Below are 296 nucleotides of genomic sequence, written 5' to 3'. Positions count from 1 at the left end.
TTTGATAATGCCTAGCGTAATATTTTGTTCTCATATTCGACGACGGCCGTGTTTGGCCAAGACAAACTATAAATTCGACGGCAAACAACCCAGGGGCCTGTGGAGGTGGACGGCCGGACAGGAGCGTCCACTCCCTCTGTTTGTATTTCCGCTATCTTATATTTGCCGCCGGTGAAAACGTGTTTGTTAGTTTGTTTACATGTCCGTCGACGTCAGGCACATACAAAATTGACCTCTGGAGAATAAACACAGATTTAAAAAGGCATATCTCTGATGGCTCCAGGGGCGAACGGGGT

The sequence above is a fragment of the Penaeus monodon genome, chromosome 19 (genome assembly GCF_015228065.2).
Source record: "Penaeus monodon isolate SGIC_2016 chromosome 19, NSTDA_Pmon_1, whole genome shotgun sequence".
Classification (NCBI taxonomy): domain Eukaryota; kingdom Metazoa; phylum Arthropoda; class Malacostraca; order Decapoda; family Penaeidae; genus Penaeus; species Penaeus monodon.
The sequence above is the reverse complement of the archived record's forward strand: the minus strand, read 5'-3'. Positions refer to the sequence as shown.